Source organism: Miscanthus floridulus, chromosome 11 (genome assembly GCF_019320115.1).
Source record: "Miscanthus floridulus cultivar M001 chromosome 11, ASM1932011v1, whole genome shotgun sequence".
In the NCBI taxonomy this organism is placed as follows: Eukaryota; Viridiplantae; Streptophyta; class Magnoliopsida; order Poales; family Poaceae; genus Miscanthus; species Miscanthus floridulus.
Window position 1 is genome coordinate 31,728,104 of NC_089590.1, and position 9,649 is coordinate 31,737,752.

The 9,649-nt window shown below is 45.7% G+C and overlaps 1 non-coding gene across 1 annotated transcript; it reads right to left on the reverse strand.

Moving 5' to 3' along the window:
* Positions 1-9,177: 9,177 nt before the first annotated feature.
* Positions 9,178-9,286, reverse strand: LOC136495012 (small nucleolar RNA R71). Its single transcript, XR_010768806.1, has one exon. It is a non-coding gene; the product is annotated as a small nucleolar RNA R71 (small nucleolar RNA).
* Positions 9,287-9,649: the final 363 nt, after the last annotated feature.

Genomic DNA, 9,649 nt, shown 5'->3' on the forward strand with positions numbered 1-9,649 from the left:
TTTGATAGGGTAGGTGTGGTTGGGGCATGGTCCATCCATGAGTTTGTTGAAGTGGTCAGGCAGTCCCTGATGGGGCTGCTTGACTGTGCGATCGGTCGCGGCGACCAGCGGGGCGCTGTCTGACCGATGCCGATCCTTTTTATTTTTCTTGCCCCTCTGCATGGAGGGGCCCTCATCTGGGTTCATGCGTTTGGCTTTGACCTTGTCCTGGCCTCCGCTCAAGACCGCTCCAACCGCCTCCTCGCCGGAGGCGTGGTTGGTGGCTACATCAAGCAGGTCGCGGGTGGTACGGGGTTTCAAGCAGCCAAGCTTGTGGATAAGGGACTCGCAGTTCATCCCAGACAGGAATGCGCTGATGACGTCTGTGTCAACGATGTCAGGGAGGGAGTTGCATCATTGGGAGAACCTATGGAGGTAATCCCGCAGGGACTCACTGGGCTCTTGCTGATAGCTCTTGAGGTCCTAGGAGTTCCCCGGTCGGACGTATGTCCCCTAGAAATTCCCAACAAAGACCCTCTTAAGGTCTGCCCAATCGTGGATGCTGTCATGCAGAAGGAATTCGACCCATGCCCGAACATGTTCCCCCATGCAAATGGGAAGATATTGAATGATGAAGAAGTCATCATCCACTCCTCTGGCCCGATAGGCGAGCCGAAAGTCTTCGAGCCAAATGCGTGGGTTTGTCTCCCCAGTGTATTTGGTGACGTTGGTGGGCGGCCGAAAACGCTACGGGAATGGTGCTTTCCGAATGCGTCGGCTAAAGGCCCGAGGCCCCGGGCCCTTAGGGCTAGAGCTCTAGTCGTCCGGCCGGCAACTACGCCTAGGGCGCATTTTGCCGGTTCCCTCGATGGTTTGGCTAGGATTCATGGCACCTGCCATCGTATGGTGGATAACGTTATTACGTTGGGACCGATGCTGGTTGCCAATGGCGCTATGGGCATCCTGGTGCGGATCGGGCCACTTGTGTACCAATGGTAGGTGCGGAGCCAGCGCCCGGTCGGACCGTGGCGTGACTACCATACTCCGAGCCAGTCCTATATGCTATAGTGGTGAGCGAACGGAGTGATCCATCTGGTGCATCCCATTCCCTTGGTGGGGAGAGAGGGCTCACATCGGATTCATGACGTGGAGCTTTTCGCCTGTTGGATGGTGGTGGCTTCTACTAAAACCTAGAGGTTCCAGTAGACTACCCGCTCCTGAGGGTCAACGAGCTCGGGAACATCGCGTAGAAGCGTCGCTACAGCAGCGATATTCTGGCCAGCCCGGGCAAATTGTGGGACATCATTTCCCTCGTTCACAATGTCATGTTGGACCTAACGGGCGTGGCCCTGGGCACCACCCGCTAGGCCATGTGCGTGGGGCGCGACGTGCTGGGCCGATTGAGCTGGCGCAGGTGGTGGCTAGTTCTGCTGCTGTTGTCGCAATTCCTCGGCGTGCGCTTGAGCGGATGTGAGGGCCTCCACACATGGGTTCGGAGGGGTGTGAGTCTATGCAGATTCCACAACCACCGGTGGCTATCCCGGAGCATCCGCCACAGTGCACTCCCAGGACGGACAGTGGCATGGTGCCACATCACCGACGCTGGAATCGTCGCTCATGCCCTCACCATCCAAGGGTTCGTGGGAAGCGGCAAGAGCATGGCCTGCCATTCCCACGAATTTGGATGTGAGGGGGAAAGGCGCCAGCACCCTTTAGAGTCCCCAGGCGTATGTATCCGTAGAGGATGCAAGGCCATAGGGGAACCGATCGTGTGGTGTTTGTAGTGTGGATGACATAGTCTCTCTAGTTGCTCGATTGGGGATAGTAAATGAAGAGTAAGTAGCAGTATGCGTATTACTTACAGCGAGGTTTGAGCAGAGAGTTTGCTCAGATAGAAGCGTAGATGCCATGCCATCAATGTTGCGCATCCCAGAGTCGATGGAGGATGTCCCTCCGACGGGTGCCGGGTTGCGAGTCTCCTCGCAGAGGTGGAGTGCGTCGAGCCGGTCAGTGGCAAAGTCTAGGCTTCCAAAGCGGAAGGCCTGGGAAGGCTTGAAGACGGGTGGAACCCGCATCCCGGTGGGCGAGAGTGCGGGAAATTCCATCAAGCCGAAGCGAATCATATCGCCCGAGCCTGCCATGGCCGGGGTGGTGGAGAAATGGGCCATCCGATTACCAAAAAAGTATTGAACGTACAACGTCCTCCCCACGGACTACGCCAACTGTCGATATAGAAAGTGACCAACTAGTAAATATTTGTAGTTTTGTTGCACGTTGTGATCGGAGGTGGCCTAGCACTCAATGACACGAGATTTATACTGGTTCAGGCAACATGCCCTACATCTAGTGTGGGTCGGTCGGTGACTTTATTCCCAAGCCTAGGTGCTCAAAGTCTATAGTGGGATTACAAACGAGAGAGAGAGAGAGATGGGGTGTCCAGTCAGTCCGGTCAGAAGGGCCAAGATCGATAGGAGCTATGCTATGAATGAAGTGTCCTAGTGTGTGCTTGAGGGGTTGTGAGCTATCAATCTAATGAACCTAAACTTGAAGAAGTCAACTTGGGTTAACTGCTTGCGTTTGGAGGGAGCACATCCCCTTTTATAGAAGAAGGGGATGGCTTTACAAGTGAGAGGGAGAGTGAGTACGGACGTTTCTAAGACTTATTGCCCATGCCAATGGGATGGGATAATGGTGGGCGCCCACAATACTGTTGATGTCACTGTAGAATGTCAGGTACATGTGGGAGGTTGAGCTGCTTTCTTCAAGATTGGAGGACGTCGGTACCTACAAAAATGTTGTCTCGCCGACTAGAGGCATGGCTTTACCACATTCACCTGGTACGGTGAATTTCAGCACCCACAATACTATTGATGCCTAGAGGCACATGGGGGGTCTTACCATACGGGTGTTTTGACCGGCGCCTACAATACTGTAGAGGTAAATGTTGGCGCCTATAATACTGTTCATGGCAGGACAGTTGTAAAGTACTGTTCTGTAGGGTATGGTCCCTGGTGCTATGGTTTGACTTGCGAGCCCCATTTTGCCTTCCTTCATATGCCTTCTGGTTCCATTCAAGCAGGCGTCCCCGGTCGGATGGCCCCAGTCGGCTCTGGTGCGCCAGTCGAAGAATAGTGATGGGTAGGGTTTTCTATGAACCCCAGTCGGAGACATGGGGTCGGAGTCAAAGGTGGTCCTCGGGTCAGGCTTTCCAGGTGGAGGCCATGTGAAGGCGGCCGGGGCCTGACGCTAGCGCTCTGATCGGAGAGGCCATTCGGAGTTGGCCTGAGCCTGAGCTAGTGCTTCGGTCAGAAAGATGGGCTGAAGGCGGCTAGGGCCTGAAGCGAGTGCTTTGGTCTATTGAACTTAGACTTTTGGGCTGGTCCGAAAGAAAAGAAGCTATCCTCCTAGGCCGAGCCCTGGCGTGGAAGCCAGTCCACGAGGGACCTCGGGTTTATGAACCCGACAAGAAGAGTATTTTTGAATTTGGTCCCATTGTCACTTCTCACTTTCTTGATTTTAGACCGAACTCCTTTTGTGCCCTTCTAACAAATATCTTCACTTTCTCTTGAACTTGACACTTGTCATACAAAAAGAATACCCAAGTGAAACGGGAATAATCATCAATAATAACAAGACTATATTTGTTAGCCCCGAGACTTAGGTAGGCGACTGGTCTAAAGAGATCCATGTGTATTAACTCCAATGGTTGCTTGGTGGTCATGATGCTCTTTGGTGGGTGAGGTATGCCTACTTGCTTTCCTGCTTGACAAGCGCTACAAATCCTATCTTTCTCAAAGTGAACATTTGTTAGTCTAAGGATGTGTTCAACTTTTAGAAGTTTGGCCAAGTTCCTCATCCCAACATGGGCTAGTCGGCGATGCCAAAGCCAACCCATGTTATATTTTGCCACTAGACAAGTCTGAAGCTTAGCTTTACTTTTGTTGAAATCAACTAGGTAAAGCTTATTCTTTAATCAACTCATAAAGACAATAGTGGAATCCTCCCTTCTAAAGACTTCCACACCCTTATCCATAAAGAGACAATTGTAGCCCATCTCACACAATTAAGAAATAGACAACAAATTGTAACTCAACGAATCAACATGTAAAACATTTGTAATTGAATGCTCAAGGGTTATAGCAACTTTACCAAGACCAATCACATCCCCTTTTGAATTGTCTTCAAAGATAATATTTTCATTGAGTGTGTCATTGGGGAATATGATGAGAACATACTCCTTTCTCCAGTCATATGATTTGTACATCCACTATCAAGCACCCAACTTGATCCACCGGAGGAGTAAGCCTGCAAAACAAGTTTAGTTCCTTGATTTAGGTCCCTAACTAGACTTGGGGCCTTGCATGTTAGTCACAAGAATCTTAGGAACCCAAATAGAAGTGTTTCTATAAACATTAGTTTCCTTGCCAACATATTTGGCAACCACTTTTCTACTGTTGTTGTTCTTCAACACAAAGTATGATGTCAAGCTTTGTTGAGGTGCATGGGCCTTTGGTTGATATGCATACTTGTTGATAGTCCCCCACATTGATTCCTTTGACTTCTGTGAAACCTGCTTCTACTGAGACACCTTCTTCATGGGCTTGGTCTGATCAGGAATAGAATGGGTAGCCTTCCCATTTTTGTGGGGCGTGGCACTGCCACCCTTCACTACGGCACTGCCATTGTGTGACACTGTTGCTCTAGGGCGTGACACTACCATGGACTATATAGGCTACTCTACACCTATTCTATCCTTTCTCTCAAACTACACACACTCATAGCCATTCACTATCATTCTTCCATTTGTTTTGGCTCCTGTTGTGTGGCCTAGCCTATGCTTGATTGAGGGATGCCTTCCTTTCTTGTATTGTGGCCCTTTTGGTTCATCCTTCTTGTCATTAATTTGAGCCTTCCCATCCATGCACTCTTTTCCAATGATCTCATTAAGCCTAGCAATCTCCTTTCTCATAGCCTCCATATTTGCACGGTTAGTGGAATATGCATTCAAATCAAGATTATAACATTTTCCACAACCTTGTCTAGTGGAGGGAGTAGAGGTTTCCTTTGCCTTAGAGGGATGTGAGTTGCTATCCCAAAGAATGTCATGTTGCACCTCAAGTTCTTTGTGCTTTTCATCCAAATCATAATACTTTTTTCTTGAGAGCATTATGTGCTTTCTTTGTGATAGCACGGTCCTCTTGCTCTTTGGCCAAGGCCTTGCACAAGGATTCTACCTCACTTCTCTCTAATGCAAGAGCCTCCTTGCTAGCAATATAGAGATTCTCTTGTTGGATAAGAGTTTCCTCTCTAGATTCTAGCTCGGCTTGAACACTCTCTAAATCTTCCATTAACTTAGTGATGAATAATTTGGTCTTTCCATCCAAATTTTTAGTTATCAAGTTAATTTCTTCATCACTAGATTCATCATCACTAGAGCTATCACTAATATCACTACTAGAGATATCACTAGGAGGTGGTGGAGATTTGGCCTTTGATTTTACCTTCTCACCCTTTGCCATGAGACAAATGTGAGGGGAGTAGTAGTCATCATCAGACATGTTGAAGAGCCTTGGTGTAGGGGATGACTTGTGGATAGCAACGGTTGCAATTTTCTCATCTTCTTCACTTGTGTTCTCTCTAGTTGAATCCCACTCATGCCCAATGTGTGCCTCTCCCATGTACTTCTTGCTCTTTCTATGTTTGGTCTTGTCTTCTTTCTTGTCCTTCTTGTTCTTGTTATCTTTGATCTCAAATGGACACTTAGCAATGAAATGTTCGGTGCTACCACAATTGTAGCATGTCCTCTTCTTCTTGTTTGGAAAATTTTCTCTTCACTACTTTGTAGCCTTGCTTCTTTAGTCCCTTTTGAAATCTCTTCATAAAGAGAGCAACATCATCAACCTTCTCATATTGTTCATCATCATTATCATTTTCACTTGAGGATGATGTAGTCTCTACTTGCTCTTGGACTTGTTTGCTTGTTGAAGCTTGCTTGTTTATCTTGGACTTGCTAGTAGAGCCTTGCTTGCTTGATTTGTTGGCCTTGAGAGCTACATTCTTGATTTTCATGCCATCTAGCTTTGCTTGCAACTCATCAAGCTTCTTTCTTTCATTTGCTTCTTCTCTTTGCATGTCAAAGGTCAAGATCAAGATCCTCCCAAGTACATCATTTGGTGTGAAGTACTCAAACCTCTTCTTGTCTCTAATTAGAGTAGCCATGGTCTCATTTCTTGGTGAATAAGCCTCTAACATGATTTTGACTACCTTCTGATCATCTAGCTCATCACCACAGTAGCCTCTAATCTTGCCCACAATCACCATCAATCTATCAAACATCTCTTGCTGCCCTTCTCCATCCAAAATCACAAACCGGTTGAGCTTGGCCATCAACAACTCTATTCTTGCCTTTCTCACTTTGTCAACTCCTTCATGTGCAAGGTGCAAAGTGTCCCATATTTGCTTGGCAACATCAACACCCATCACTCTATTGTACTCATCACAATCCAAAGAACTAAGTAACACACTTGTGGCTTGACCATTGAGATGAATAATTTGCATTTCGATTGGAGTTGGATTCTTGGGATCAACTGGTGGCTCAAATCCATTGTAAACAACCTCCCAAATACCAGGGTGAAGACCTATAAGATAGGCTCTCATCAAGTGCTTCCACTTGGCAAAGTTGGTCCATCAAAATGAGGCAACTTGCTCGCGAACACATTAATGAAAGACCTCCGATCATGGTTAGTCAAAGGCATAGAAGAATAGTTAAAGGATACGACGGCATATTTGTTGTTGGAGTCTTTGCCCTTTCCTTTCTTTTCCTTCTTGCCCCCCTTGGTCACTTGGTAGGACTCATCATCATCTCCGTCTTCGGAACTACTTGATATCTCACTTGATGATGTGTTGATTGCCTTAGCTTCTTCTTCCTAGCTTATCTTATTTTCATCCTTGCTTCTCTCTTGAGCTTTCTTTGTTCTTTTCTTTGCTTCTTGTCTTCTAGCCTTTGTTGCTCCTTCTTCTTTTCTCTTGCTTCTCTTTTTGCTTTCTTGCTGCCTTTCTTTTCTTTCTTTCTTTTTTGTTTTGAGCTTTGTTGATGGCAGTTAGCAACCATTATAAACTGTCAATATAACATGTGCAAGGGCATGAAAGTAATCACCAACAAAGGTTTAGGGGTTTAAACTAACAAATTCCATGAGTTTTGGTGAATCTATGTTTTCTGTAGGGTTTATCCAGAAAACCGTCAAGGTGGACCTAGATGTTAGAATTAATCGCGCTTAATTGTGGCATAAACAACTCTAGAAGGTTCTAGAGGACACCAGAAGACACAACACCTGCTGGCTGGCCGGCCTATGGGGCCCCCTGTTAGCCTCCGCCTCATTATGTCAATCCTCCACTGCCTCCTAGGTTGCATCTACGCCATCCATTCAAGTCGGTTTGATCCGAGGGCTTAGGATTGATGCTTCAGCCTATATATACCAGCCCCTGCCACCCCTTGAGGCATCAAACCCTGAACAAGTCAGTTGAGAAGATAGAAACCCTAATCATCCTCAGAGCTCCACTATATTCTAGGGCATAGCTAGCTAGGCTAGGTCTAGAGGGAGGCAAGCTTTGCTTGGATTCCTGATCTTGTCAAGAGCGTGGCTTGGTATAGCTTTTGTACCCCTCTCTCATTTGTATCTCTCATTACTTTTATATGTTTGCTACAATTGTTATGACAATGTTCTTCATATCATTCATGTTCCTAGTTATAATGTTCATCGCTTACTTTGATTATATGCTTAGTATAGCTAGATTGTCTTTATGTTCAAGCACAAGTTCATATAGCGCTCGCTCTGGTGTATACAGGGTGAGTGGTCGACATTGTGTAAGCGTGGTGCTTATATGTTGTTTACCTACGAAAGCACCCTATATTCTAGGCCATGTGGTAGATTCCAAATGTTACACTCCCATTGAGTCCTTTGTAGTCCACTCCCTGAATATAGGACAAGTAGGATCTAGTTACAAAGGAAGACAAGCTCTATTCTTAATCTTCCTTAGTAATATCCCTTATGTGTAGATATGAAGTTGATCTTAGCCATGACTACTAGGTGTAATTTCACTAATCAACGTATACTTTGACTTGTAATTAAGAATGACTTAGGAATTATTCCTCTAATATTCTACTTAGCCATGCCAATGCCATAGAAAGGAGTACTCTGAGTGATCAATGATTAGTTATTACTTACCATTCATATACTTTTATCTCTTGACTTACCCCTATTGTGAGTAGAAGTTTGGTTATGGTTTATTTCTCCATCATGCGTATAAGTTATCAATATATTCCAACTGTCCGTCCTTCCCTATGGTAAAAATATAAATAATGATACCTAGAATACTGTCGGGTGAAGTGCTACAATGGTATATTATCTATGCACTTGCAGATCCTTTTTATACATTCTTCCAAGTCATAAGTAAATACCAATAAGCATTTCTGGCATTGTTGTTAGAGATTAAATTCAAAACCTTGTTCTTAGTAGCGACGTTAAGAAATGCCAACAAGTATTTCTGGAGCCATTGCTAGGGAAGGTAGCTAGGCAAGAAGGAAATATTGATAAACTTATACTTACTGATGTGATCAAGATAACCATTGACCTCTACTCAAATAGGCTTACCCTTGTTCTGTCTACTTTTATATCTTATGTAGGGTAATGTATGACTGGTTTTGACCTTCCGACAAACTACATTGAAGATCAAGAAGCATTAATCAGGAGAACTAGAGCCAAACTCAAGAAAGTCTCAGCTTAGAATCAAAAGACAACCAGACAAGGCATAGCTTAACACCAGTTTTTGAAGCCATGGCTGATAAGACTCTCCATGAATTCTTGGCTCCAACTACGACCAACATCCATACTAGACTAGTGACCAATGTCGGAGACAATGGATTCAAACTCAAGCCAGCTCTCATAAATATGGTGCAAGCTAGCCAGTTTTGTGGAAAGGCACATGAAGATGCGAGTGCTCATCTCCAACACTTCCTATAGATCTGCAGCACTTTCACCATCAAGGGAGTATCCAGAGACACCATACTACTTCGCCTCTTCCCATTCTCACTTTTGGGGAAGGTGAAGCAATGGTTCTATGCCAACAAAGATAGAAATACCACATGGGATAACTGCTCCACTACCTTCCTAGCAAAGTTCTTTCCCACAGGCAAGACCAATGCTTTGCATGGGAGAATTTCAAGTTTCCAATAGCAACATGATGAATCTATCCCTGAGGCATGGGAATGCTTTCAAGACTATATAGCAAAATGTCATCATCATGGGATGGAGAATTGGCTACTCATGTAGACTTTCTACCATGGGTTGACCAATAGCACCCATGAGAATATGGATGCTACTGCTGGAGGTGCATTCTTATCACTCACAATCCTAGGTGCAACAGCTCTTGTGGAGAAGATGGCCTCCAACCAAGGTTGGAATGAAGAACGTCTTTAGACCAGCAAGAGAGGTGGAGGTATGCATCAACTCAAGGAGGTAGACATGCTGTCTACCAAGATGGACCTACTTATGAAGAAGCTCAAAGACCGAGCCAATGAGAAGCAAGAAGTCATGCACATTCATGGTTCCCACATGACATGTGAAGAATGTGGCAACACTGGGTATTCAGGGAACAATTGTCCTAAAACCCA